This window comes from Pelobates fuscus, chromosome 6 (assembly GCF_036172605.1).
Source record: "Pelobates fuscus isolate aPelFus1 chromosome 6, aPelFus1.pri, whole genome shotgun sequence".
Lineage (NCBI taxonomy): Eukaryota > Metazoa > Chordata > Amphibia > Anura > Pelobatidae > Pelobates > Pelobates fuscus.
Window position 1 is genome coordinate 217,442,080 of NC_086322.1, and position 12,477 is coordinate 217,454,556.

At 42.2% G+C, this 12,477-nt stretch overlaps 1 protein-coding gene across 1 annotated transcript in view; it reads right to left on the minus strand.

Annotated features, from left to right (window-relative positions):
* Window positions 1-12,073, minus strand: part of LOC134566132 (transmembrane protease serine 11G-like) — a 54,619-nt gene extending 42,546 nt beyond the window's left edge. Inside the window, exon 1 of the mRNA XM_063425837.1 lies at window positions 11,981-12,073. The gene's annotated coding sequence lies outside the window, so the exon portion shown is untranslated. The remainder of the gene's footprint in view (window positions 1-11,980) is intronic.
* Between the last annotated feature and the right edge of the window lie 404 nt (window positions 12,074-12,477).

Genomic DNA, 12,477 nt, shown 5'->3' on the forward strand with positions numbered 1-12,477 from the left:
ACAGTTTAAAATATACTTTTTACACAATATTTATAACTTCAAAACCATACATCACATTCACACAAAATTACATATCCACAATCAATCCATTCAGGGGAACAACATATTAAAAAATGGCATGGATCAGACCAGGGGTTCAAAAGTTACTAAAAGTATCTTTTAAAACCCCTAGCTTTCCAGGGCCTTCTCCGTGCTGGAGAAGTAATCCAATTATCTCCCAGCACAGAGACAGACTCCATTAAGCACATGGGGACACAAAGACAGTAAAACACTTTAAAATACATAAATTCACCTTTTACACATAACACACAGACATTTCACCTATCCCCAGATAGCTGGGATCTGCGCGCACAAAACTACCGAATAGCGCGCAGATCCTACTCACACAGCACAATTGCCATGGAGCTAAAGTCTTTCCCATAGTCTTTCATTATGAATAGGCTCCATGGTATAGCTATCTGGGGTATCACATTCCCATAAAGTCTGGTCCATAGTCCAAAGGCAAGAGGCGGGCAATCGGCCCCCTCCAAGGACACGTGGCGAGGTCGGTTTCGCCACAATCCCAAAAAGTCCCAATATGTCCATCGATGATTTTAAAAGGGCCAGTTGCAGCAATATAAAGTACAATATGCCCCAAATAACCCAGGGGCCATAGTCAGCAGGTAGGAGGCTAGCAAACAGGCTTCTCCAGGGCCCAGTGGCGAGGTTGTTTTCGCCACATTTCTCCCCTTTTCCAAACAGACTAACGGGTACCTGACCTCTTGCCGGTCAGTGCCCTTGTTAGTCCAGCAGCCCACCCACAAGACAGAAACAGCAGTACAGCCCACCCGCAATAAATGGTTACTACACCTGGGTAAGGGAGAATCTTGTCCATGTCCAGGTGCCTTACCACGGCTGTGTGGGGGACTGGTAGGCTGCCTTGGTGGGTTGCTGAGGGGGCAGAGACCAGCGGTACTCTGTCCTGGTGCCAGCACTACCACGGGAGTAGTCTGGTTGGAGCCTGGTTGCTGGAGACCGACTGTCTCCTCTTTAGCTGCACAGCTCTGCTGCTGGAGACCGACTGTCTCCCCTTTGGATACATAGCTCCGCTGTTGGAGGGGGAGACCGACTGTCTCCCCTTTGGCTAAGCAGCCTTGTTGCTGGGGGACAGGACTGACTGTCCTTACCCCCTGTGCTGTAGGTGCAGAGACCACAGTCCCATCTGCACAGTTGTGGGGCTTACAGTCTCCCCCTGGTACATTAAGCTGCTGCTGGGGAGAGGTGGTAACCAGCTCCTCTCCCATTAGAACACTCTGCCACTGGGGAGAGGTGGTAACAATCTCCTCTCCCATGCATACTTTCAGTCTTTGTGGAGGGAGACCGACTGTCTCTCCTCCCAATGCAGTGTCCTGCTGCTGGGGAAAGGAGACTGGGCTCTCTATTCCCTGCTGGACACTCTGCCGCTGGGGAAAGGAGACTGGGCTCCCAATTCCCAACAAATCACACTGCCGCTGGGGAGGGAGGACGGCCCCTTCAGCTCCCTGTAACTTGGGCGCAGAGACCACGGTCCCATCTGCGCTGGTGTGGGGCTTACTGTCTCCCCTTGGTGCGCTAAGCTGCCGCTGGGGAGAGGGGGTAACAAACTCCTCTCCCTTACACACTTTCAGCCGCTGGGGAGCAGGGCTGACCCTCTGTACTCCCTGTAGGCAGGGCGCAGAGACCACGGTCCCATCTGCGCTGGTGAGGGGCTTACTGTCTCCCCTTGGTGAGCTGCGCTGCCGCTGGGGAGAGGGAATAACAAACTCCTCTCCCTTACACACCTTCAGCCGCTGGGGAGAGGGGATAACAGGCTCCTCTCCCTGCACCGTAGACTGCCGCTGGGGAGCAAGAACGGCACCTTCAGCTCCCTGTAACGCACACTGCCGCTGGGGATCTGGGCCGACTGCCCAGCATCCCTGTAGGGCCGGTAGAGAGACCGCAGTCCCATCTCCACCTGCCATCTGTGGGTCTTCCCAGGACCAATCCGTGTGGCCCCTCAACATTTGTGCGTAAGGGCCACCTGCTTCCCCACCTGGCAACTCTGGCTGCTGCTGGGGATCTGGGCCGGCTGCCCAGCATCCCGGTGGGCCCGGTGGAGAGACCTTAGTCCTATCTCTACCTGCCTGTTGTGGTTCCTCACAGGACCAGTCTATGAGGACCCCCAATTCGGGTTCCTCCCGCCGCCTCAGGGAAAGACGGCTAACCTCCTCGGATGCAGCCTCTACTCGGCTGCTGTAACGCTCCTGCTGCTGAGCATACTTCCTCTCTTTTGCCAACCGGAATTCTCGGTCCAGCCTTGTGTTTCGCTCAGCCATGACCTGGTTCCAGATCACCCGGCGTGTCTCCATGGGTATATCATCCCCATACTCGGCCACTCGCTGCCTCACCTCGGCCAGCCAATCATCTCCAGAGCCAGAACCTTCCATACTTGTCTGCTCCCAGGGGCGCTGCACGACTGCTAGCGTTGCCCTCAATTTGTAAATCCAAACAGTGTCTCTGAGCTGCTTTACCTCACACTAGGATGCCATCCCACCACTTGCCACCAATGTAACGGATCGCCTGGCACCCCAACTGGGTACCTCCGTTAATGGATGCTCCTAGCGTTTCCTGAGGACTCCAAGCACTGCAGCAGACACCACAACCACCGAATCAGAGAAGCGTATAAATCCTCTCAAGCATATGAATGCTGTAGACAGTTGAATAGGAAACCATCCGAATAGGTTTACACTCCTAGCAGTCAAACTGGAACAGCATACAATAAATCCTCCCCCAAATGAGACGACACTTCACTTTGAGGGTTAAGCAGGAACTCTGGACTGGCTCATCCAGCCTGGCTTTTATTTCCAACTCACACATACAGGCCACACCCAGGGGGAGGCATAAAAGAACCAATGACATAGATGTTACCTCCCACACATCCCCTCCCCTTAGTGTGACACATAATCCCATTATTCATACAGTTTAAAATATACTTTTTACACAATATTTATAACTTCAAAACCATACATCACATTCACACAAAATTACATATCCACAATCAATCCATTCAGGGGAACAACATATTAAAAAATGGCATGGATCAGACCAGGGGTTCAAAAGTTACTAAAAGTATCTTTTAAAACCCCTAGCTTTCCAGGGCCTTCTCCGTGCTGGAGAAGTAATCCAATTATCTCCCAGCACAGAGACAGACTCCATTAAGCACATGGGGACACAAAGACAGTAAAACACTTTAAAATACATAAATTCACCTTTTACACATAACACACAGACATTTCACCTATCCCCAGATAGCTGGGATCTGCGCGCACAAAACTACCGAATAGCGCGCAGATCCTACTCACACAGCACAATTGCCATGGAGCTAAAGTCTTTCCCATAGTCTTTCATTATGAATAGGCTCCATGGTATAGCTATCTGGGGTATCACATTCCCATAAAGTCTGGTCCATAGTCCAAAGGCAAGAGGCGGGCAATCGGCCCCCTCCAAGGACACGTGGCGAGGTCGGTTTCGCCACAATCCCAAAAAGTCCCAATATGTCCATCGATGATTTTAAAAGGGCCAGTTGCAGCAATATAAAGTACAATATGCCCCAAATAACCCAGGGGCCATAGTCAGCAGGTAGGAGGCTAGCAAACAGGCTTCTCCAGGGCCCAGTGGCGAGGTTGTTTTCGCCACAAATTCTTTATGGTAATATTGAAATGATCCATATAACAAAAATCATCGATCTAATGCAATTTTTTTCAACCACATTTTGCCCTTTTTGTAGTCAAAAAGCAGAGATGTGTAAGAGGTTGCACTTGATGGATCATATGTTACTGATATGTAATTATGTATATAAGCAGGCCAAACCAGGCAAATGCTCAGTGGACCACGAATGGGCTGAATCCGACCAAGGAGATCAAAGGATCTCCCCAGTTTGCCCCTTCAGGGCTGATGTGACCTAGATGCTCTAGCCATCTACAATGCCAGGTAGCCCAAGAGCTTGCAGTAAATTGCTCCCAGAAGTGTTTTAGAACGTTGCTGTGGGTTACTATGGCAAAATTTTGATACTTTACAAAAAGCCTGCAGGAGTGAGTAGTTTGCACCGCTGAAGGTGCAGAGCAGGTGCCCAGGACCAATGGGAATCAGGATTCCCCCCTCCTTGGCCCAAGGAAGGCAAATTGTGCAGAGAATAAACAAGTTTAATAATAAAAATGAATAACTATTATATATATTTATTCAGTATTTAATTATTTCCAGTAGTAATATATATTATTATTCTGTATGACAGTATTTTTTTTTAATACATTTTATCCCTACATTACTGCTATAACTTGCAAGTTATTAATGTGAGTAAATTACATCAAGACGTATATCACATGTAAAGTCTGTAAAATGTTCGAACTTACACACAAAAAACACACTAGCTGCAAAGGCTTTGTTTTTGCTGATAAGATGTAAGCCAAAAACTGATTGCCTATTAGTATGTGCTAAATATCTGTTTTCAGGATAGATACCAAGAATCCTATATTCAGTAGGACAATCCAGATTTGGGATTTCCCTGTCCACCATATCAGAGTTTTTTTTTTGTCCTTAATGCCACCAAAAGTATTAGGCCCAAAAAATGTAAGTGAGAGCCTGTCATTAAATGCCCTAACAACTGCTCAAGGTCATAGCAGGACAAGAGCAGGACATTGCGACGTAATCCATGATTGTAAGCCAGCCTCTATATGTAACTATATGATTGTAAGCCAGGCTCCAGTGCCAGGAGGTATTTTTTTTAGTTCAATTAATTAAAAATCCTACAAAACATAACATGCGTCTCCATAGATGTACATCAAAAATAATTATATTTCCCATCCTAACATCTATACAAAGCAGAGATCTAAACATGGTTTCTTAAACCATTGTTGAATAAAAATCGGATTTCTCTTGACAACAGTCATTAAACCCTTCTAGTTAATATTAATTTACAAGAACTAAGGAGGAAGTGTTTACTACTAATACCCGTATGACAAAAGCCAGAAATGTTAAATATACATACATATAAAAAGGTGGATCTCCTAGAAATATGGTACAGTCAATAATCTGTAAAACAAAATTATACAGGCAATAGTGCAACACTGTAAATAAGAATTAAGAATATATAACATGAGATATTATAACTCACAAGCCTGGAGTCATACCCTCATAGGTGGTATGCGCTTCTGGACCATTCAAGGATGTCCCAATCCTTTTTTCTCTCCTCAAAGGCTTGATGGTTCCTTTAAAGGTGCTTGGTGCTTTCTGCTTCCCTTTCTTTTTCCCTTTTAGATTTGCTATTTATAGTAATGCAAAATCCCAAAGGATAAGTTCCAAAAAGGTGCTTTATTATGAATAAAAATCCAAGTATAAAATGAAATAAAATCAAAGAATTAGTCCCAGATACTTGTCTGGTTAACTAGATATGTTAAATGGGACTTCCCCGGAGCATTGACAAGGAAGAGGAGTTTAAAAAGCCATAGGAAAAACTGAAGTCTTGAAATAGATAAGAATTTACTTGAGATGGTGGGTGCCATAGATCTCATCGATAGGGTTTGACCTCCCCAGCATCCAGTTGGCAAGTTCATAAGAACCCTAATTATTTACATGCCCTCTGCAGTTATCTTTCTCTGGAAATTACTGACCAGTGGGAGAAATGAACCACCATTCTTAATTGAGATACTAGCAATATGCCCAACTACCAAACGTAATTATATTATGTTGTGACCTAAAAAAAATGGCAAGACTGAAGCATCAGGCTTTGTTTGTTGGAGTCTTGTGTTTATATGTTAACTTAATAGAGTTATACTACATTTTTGTATTGAGCGTGTTCGTATCTGTCAAGTGTCCCTATTTAGAAGGGGCAATCCCTATTTCGGACACAGATTCCTATTTCCTTATTTTCTATCCTAATGTCCCTTTTTCTAGGAACTACATATTGTTGGTGTTTGTAAGTAAATAAGAGAGCAAAATAGCAATAATACTCAGTAATATGTCTTTAAATTGCAAAAAAATTTTAGAAATCAGTCTGTGTAAAAAAAAAAAAGTTTTGTGCTTTACCAGGCTTTATCATTTTAAAAATACAACACTTTTCGCCAAAACAGGCTTTATCAAGTGATAAAGCCTGTTTTGGCGAAACGCGTAGTGTTTTTATAAGAATCCAATAAAAGTATTTTGCACACTTACTTTTATTTGTTGCTGTTTTATCCTGGCTGATTTTGTATCATTTTAAAGATCCAGTAGTACAAAAGAAATCCCTGGTGGGGATTATTCCACCTACGCCTGGTTCATAGAGCAGTGTGGCTGCTCTGAACACTGTAAGTATGTTTCATTTTACCTTTTACTGCTATTTTTTATACGGTTAACACTATGGGACCTCTCTTGTGATTTTATTTCATAAGACCGGCACTGCAAGCATCGCTAGAAGGATATCCTACATGTGGGGAGTTTAAATACCACTGTATGCTGTTTTACTCAGAGCTGGTTATAGCTCTCCCAATTGTAAGTTGGCACTCTTAGGACCTCAGTGTTGTCTGTAGTTGCAGTTAACCTACGTTATTGCACCATTGGGTTTTTCCTCCTTTTATGTATTTTATATGCTGACGCTTATCTGGAATGGTGTAAGAAGTCTTGAGGATACACCTCCAAATGTCCAGTTATATCCTACATGTGGGGAGTATTAAATACCACTGTATGCTGTTTTACCTAGAGCTGGGCATAGCTCTTTAAATTGTGAGTTGGCACTTCTCTACTTCTATGTTGTTCGTGATCCAGCTTTCCTAAAACGGTTTTGCACTATTGGTCTTTTGTATTTCATATTTACCACTGAGGATTCAAAGCAAGAACTGAAGAATATACACTCCAGGTCTTCGCTGTACTTTAAGAGACTCTTTATATTATTTTTGTTTATTATCTCTCATTGTCCTACTTAGCGCACCCTGTATTTGTTGTATCTTGTTCTCTCCATTCTTTGAAGGGTTTGAGGGTTACCCTTCCCCTCAGGTGTGCAGCTCTATTCTCCCCTGTGATCAGTACTGTAGCGCTGTTCCTCTCCTATTTTTATTTCACAAAGATATTTTAAAAAATATACACAATGTAGAAATGTATTTATACCATATAAGGACATTTGGGTCATCTTGTCTTTAGAGAAAAGTGCAAAGAATATAAAGTGTGAGACATATGGGTGTTAAAGGGAGTGAAAGCACTTGTTCACATTTTAAAGTTAATATGAAACTGTTATAGTAAAGTAAGTGTGATAAGCTATATTGTTTTATTGATTAAAAATATGTTAATGCTGGGGGGCGGGGCCTGACAGCCGAGCTGGCCAGACGTGCTTGGAGAGAGCTCTGGCACAGCTAAACATAAAAGCAATGAAAACTCGCCATAAACATGGTTTTTACAGACCAATCTAACGGAGGCGCATTGCTGCATCGAGTGGGAGCTCGTGGACACCAAAAAAGTGCCTTTCTATCGAGATCCACCACACTCCACACCTAAGGCTAGCATGACAGACGGTCTGATGGCTGGGAGAAACCACCGATCACTAGACACGGGAACCGAGCCGAGCAGCAACCGTGCCAACACCCCGCATCCTTCCTCTGGACCGGTGGGGGTTATCCTGGTCCCAGTTGGAGAAACCCTCAGACCTACAGCAGGGGAGTACCCGGCCGGAACAAAGCTTGCATGCCGCAACCAAGATGGCCGCCGAGTCACAACCCCAGGAGAGCCTGCAGGCCTGGAGAGAGGGCTTTGAGGCCAGGTTCAATAGAGTCTGTGCAGACTTTTGGAGACGCCTAGAGTGCAGACCCAAAGCTAGTCACCCACCCGCCACACTGCCACTTGAAGCAGAAACTGCAGTTCCCTGAAACGACATAAGACAGGGGCCAAGTAAGGAGAAGTGCCCACCCCGCCACCCGTCTTACCAGCGGTTACTCCGTGCACCCAGACGTAAAGCGGCACCACATCACCGCAAACCCGCCTTACCGCACAGCCGACGCTTTGCCGTGCGACACTTTGGAGGGGCACGAAAATTCACCTGCACACCGCCCTACCAAGAGAGTCTCACTGGGCAGCACTGCTCAAAAGCGCTGAGAAGGCTCAAAGGCCACGGCCCAGATGATCATCTTCACTATATGCTGGTGGACAAAGTGAAAAAGCATACTGGACTTTGGAGCTGGAGGCGTCCGTGCACGCAAAGAGGTAGATTCAGGTCCCCCAGAGCAGACAGCCCGCTTCACTACCCACCAACACGCTCCTGACTCTTTCAAAACATGGGTATCGGACGACTGGTGACTTACTGAACAAGTCCTAAATAGCCATCACTGGCTCTGATTTATACTAACTTTATTTTATAAGCCATGCTTCCGTGCTCCTGGCGCCTTGTTTTTTCTTTTTATTTCCTGTTTGTTGTTTCTCTTTTACCTAGCTATCATTGCGCAGGGAACTGCAGTGAGGTGGACATTTAGCTCTAATAATAGCCAGCATTGAGTAGACACAGCCTGTTCTCACCTTATATTGTATACAATGCTAATTTCTCCGTGCCTAAAATATTTAATGTATATCGGAATTTTACCTAACACATACATGTACAGCTCATTGTCAACATGCACGCTTTAGCCAATATACAGGATAACGCTGCTATGTGGTTTCGGGCAGAGGAGAGGGTGGCTTACTCGACTGTTCCCTTAAGGCTACCACAAAACTGCTCAGTGACTGTATCCTTAGACATGCTGCCTGTTCTTTCAAAGTTAACCCCCGCTGCTGAAGCCTGTATAGCATAGCATTACCGTACCAAGCTCTGGTGGTCCCTGGCCTGGGGCATCCCTAGGAGTTTACTCCTGTCTCCAACCCCCACTTACCAATCTTATTAATCTGTCTAAGACCTTCTTAGCCGTAGCTCCGTACATCATAACTTAACGATCATAGAAGGTTTTGCGATATAATCTTTTTTCATGTGTTCTATGTTATGTTATGCAAATACCTAAACACAGAAAAGCTATACTGTTTCTACCCTAATATATAAAAAATTTGCTTGATCTACCTTGTACCTCTATGTTAAACTGTTAGTAATATGCTAGAGGATTGCCTTTGGGGTACCTCACATGCAAATGTTATACTACAAAAATAAAAAAAATAAAAAATATGTTAATGCTTCACTAATTGATCCTTCGTCCTTTTCATGTGTGCATAATACAGAACTTCAAATAAGCTTAACAAAAACACTAGACTATAGACAATAAAAAAAATCTGAACAACAGGAAATGGCTCACAATGTCCAATGCACTAAAGATCATGGACACTTTCTTTTAGCCAACGTCTTTAGCATAACAATAGATATAAACTATTCTTTAACTAGACGCCAAACACATAATTGACAGATACTTAAATTTTGTCTTGCAATGAATGCTCTATCGGGAATTACACATTTCCTGTGTGGTATATGCTATTTTGTATCTTTTTTAAAAAACGAAGACTACATAAAGACCATATCAGGTGAATTAAACATTACTTAACAATTAGCTGTAATAATTGGTAAAGACTTATAGAACATAGAACATGTCACAATATTTTTGCTGCCTTTTGTTCAACAAATGTATGATTTTGTTTTCTATTGATTTTTGGAGAGTTATGAGCAGTTGTAGCACAAATATTTAAGTGATAATATTGTTGTTTTTTTGCATTAAAAGAACACTTTAGTGTTTGGAATACATATCTGTATTCCTAATTCTACAGCCCTGTTGCCCCTTGTCATGTAGGTCGCCCTTCCCCACCCCCAACTGTTAAATAAAAGCTAAATAAATGAAAAATAAATTAACTAGTCTACTTTTCTGACTCTACCTCCTCCTGCGGTTAGTGTGCCTCCAGAATGACAGGCTAATCCAATGTTCCTTGAGGAGCATTGGGGAACGTAATTGCATGCACTGCACTCTCCGTGATGTGCCTATGATTCCTCTACAGAGAATCATTGTACTTAATTACTCAAATTAAGTTGTTAAAGTGCCTACAGTGTTCCTTTAAGAGTAATCAAAAATGAGTAGTAGTTGTGGTATTGAGCATAATTGTATTTGTGATTTTAGTTTCCTATTCTCTGTTTCTATGATCCAGGTTTGAACAAGCTGAAAATCATTATTGGAATAACTGCAATCTGACACTTTAGGGACAATAGTTCAATGTTTGTGTATTCACAATCCAGACAACAGGCTGGACAGCACTGACTGAGAAAGTGCTATCTATGACATTATAACAGTACATTATGTCAAAAAGGATAATAGAAAAAATAAGGGCAGATACCTTTTAGTTTGACGTGCATTCCTTTTTTGATATAATTATTAAATTAGGTAGATAAAATAAAAATGACGGGCAAGTGACACTTTCATATTTGACAGCCATAATATTTTGTCCTATGTTTTTCAACCATTTCATTATCTGCCTCATTTAAAAAAAATCCAACCAAACATACTCCCCAATATCATCATAAATGCCACAAGTCTTAAACTTGTTATTGTCTTAGTAGTATGTATTGAAAGCACACTATATAATAGGGTGAGGTAGGCAATTCAAAGTATAAACAAAGAAAATCAGACCTGTGCTGCAGTTACTCCACACTGAAGTCCCAACAGTGTATATACAGCCAAAAAACAAACACGAGTCCTGCGCATCCAGTATAGGTGTGCACACCCAGGTAGAACCACAATTTATTTGAGGACCATTTTGAACCAGCAAACGTTTCGGGCAGCAGCCCTTTCTCAATGCTGATGAGAATTGAGAAAAGGCTGCTGCCTGAAGCGTTGGCTGCTTTAATTTTGTCCTCAAATAAATTGTCGTAGAACCTGGATGTGCACACCTATACTGGATGCGCAGGACTCTTGTTTGTAATAGAGCAGCAGGAAATGCTAGCAGAATGCTTGGTTGTATAGGGAGAGTTATTAGCAGTAGAAAGAGGGAAGTGCTCATGCCATTGTACAGAACACTGGTGAGACCTCACTGAGCGTATTGTACGCAGTACTGGAGACCGTATCTTTGATTGCAGGATAAAACGTACCAGGAAAGTTAAAGGATCTTAACATGTATAGCTTGGAGGAAAGACAAGACAGGGGGAATATGATAGAAACATTTAAATACATAAAGAGGAATCAACACAATAAAGGAGGAGACCATATTTAAAAGAAGAAAAACTACCACAACAAGAGGACATAGCCTTAAATTAGAGGGGCAAAGTTTTAAAAATAATATAAGGAAGTATTACTTTACTGAGAGGGTAGTGGACACATGGAATATCCTTCCAGCTGAAGTGGTAGAGGTTAACACAGTAAAGGAGTTTAAGCATGCATGGGGTAGGCATAAGGCTATCCTAATTATAAGATAAGGTCAGGGACTAATGGAAGTATTTAGAAAATTGAGCAGACTAGATGGGCTGAATGGTTCTTATCTGCCATCACATTCTGTGTTTCTATGTTTCTATGTTATGTATTTAATGCACCGCAAGGCTGTAAGTGAATTTCTGACAAGGCAAGAATGCATTCCGTGTATTTGAGAAATATGATTTCTCTAATGCTCTTTCAATATATTACTATGACTTTGTCAAAGAACCAGAAAATCATAAATTGCTAGTATAATATTCCTTTTAAAGACATACACTTTATTAGAAGTTTAATTTATGACAGCTAAATCATAATCTGATCATTTCTGTTACACTTTACCAAGTTACACAAATGTACATTTTATCTGCTGAGAATAACTGGCTCAAATAATCTTGCATGGAATGTTCAATTCTTTGCATTCTGAGCACATTCATGTGTAAGAAGTCTGTAATTTAATTTCAATGTTTCTTTGATAGTCATTACAGATCACTTCAATTACATAATCTTAAAAAATAAATAAAAACCTGTGTATTTTGGAGGATTAACATTATGCCATGTCCCGAACAATACAGTTTAAAATCATATTATATGTGCAAACTTACCAGTGAAATTGGTAGCTTTTCATCTGTTTAGGATGTTGCTCAGTCTATGTGAATTGGAAGGAAGTCAGTTAACTGTGAGGAATGCAACCACTGAGCAGTGTCTAATCTAACAGGTGATAGTGTATAGGAAACTTTTCTGGCTAGTCTTGATTTACAGGTTATGTATTGATAGATCAGGCTGTAGGAAGAGGGAGAGAAACAATGCCCCCAGCACTTGAAATGACATAATGCATTACAACTAATGGCTATTTAACATTGTAAGAGCCCATAAGAGGGTCTTTTGATGGCATGTTTAAACAGACCAAGAAATAGATGGGAAACTCTATATGTACCGTGCAGTGCACATTTTTTTTTTCTTTTATCATAGTTCTAGAAGTATACATTATTATATGTTAATGTTATTATGATAAAAAATGATAAAAAATAAGGCTATCCTAACTATAAGATAAGGGACTAATGGAAGTATTTAGAAAATTGGGCAGACTAGATGGGCCGAA